This window comes from Brassica oleracea, chromosome C7, assembly GCF_000695525.1.
Source record: "Brassica oleracea var. oleracea cultivar TO1000 chromosome C7, BOL, whole genome shotgun sequence".
Lineage (NCBI taxonomy): Eukaryota > Viridiplantae > Streptophyta > Magnoliopsida > Brassicales > Brassicaceae > Brassica > Brassica oleracea.
The window spans coordinates 11518196-11519207 of record NC_027754.1 but is presented as its reverse complement, the minus strand read 5'-3'; positions in this window follow the sequence as shown (position 1 = coordinate 11519207).

Sequence of the window (1012 nt, the reverse complement as noted above, 5' to 3'; positions counted from 1 at the left end):
ATAAAAAACAGACTTGTTTGAGCTAAATGGAGAAACCGATAAAAATTGGCTAAGGAAAAAAGATGGATTTCGACCAGGCCTTAAAGAGACATGTCTTGGCCAATATCATGAGTCAGCAAGGAAGTCTTGGTCGTGCATGGGAAAAAGAATTCAACAAAAATCATTAATTTCGGTCTTTAGTCAAAGTCTTCATTTCTAGTTTCCATGTCTTGTTTTTAGCACATTCTTCTTTGGATTTCTACAACTTGTAATCCTATAAATATGGCCTATGAGCCACGAAATAAAGCATTCATTTTTTCTTTTATTTGAGTTTATCTCTTTGCTCTTTGTAGAACACTTTTCGTTTCTTGGTGAGGTTATCTCCGAGTAAACAAATCTCTATTTCGTTGGACCTGTGAGTCATATCAGGCAACGTTTAGAAATTCCTCTTTTGGTGGACTTGTGAGTCATATCAAGCACCAACTGAAGTCTGGTAGTATCATTGGGCCATCCGCAACCCATTGTGCCACCGTTCAATCCATCAGTTCTCCCTTTCGACGAGTTCATATCCCTTTTGTCCGATTGAGTGATCCTTCCCTATTTTAGGGCGCATCAAGTGGTATCAGAGCCACTCAACCGGTACTATCTATCCATCTTTCTCATCTTTCATTTCTAAACACTTTTTCTTCTTCTTTCTATCTCAAATCCGGGCCACTACCTTACCTATCGCCATTCTTCTATAAAAAAAACAGAAAAGAAAAGAAAAGAAAAGAAAAGAAAAGAAAAGGATTTATCAAAAAAAAGAAAAAGAAAAAAACGAAAAGTTTTGATTTATTTGGCTAGGTGGTGGAAGAGAAATTCTGCTGGCTGAGGAGAAATCCAGCCTTGGAGTGGTTAATACGAATTTCAAAATCAATTCTCTTATCTTTCTATCATGTGTTTCATCTCTTGCTTGCTTGGAGAAATCCATTGGGTTATTTGATTTGTTCTCTTAGAACTTTGAGAGGAGACTCTTGAGTGACCACTAAAATCT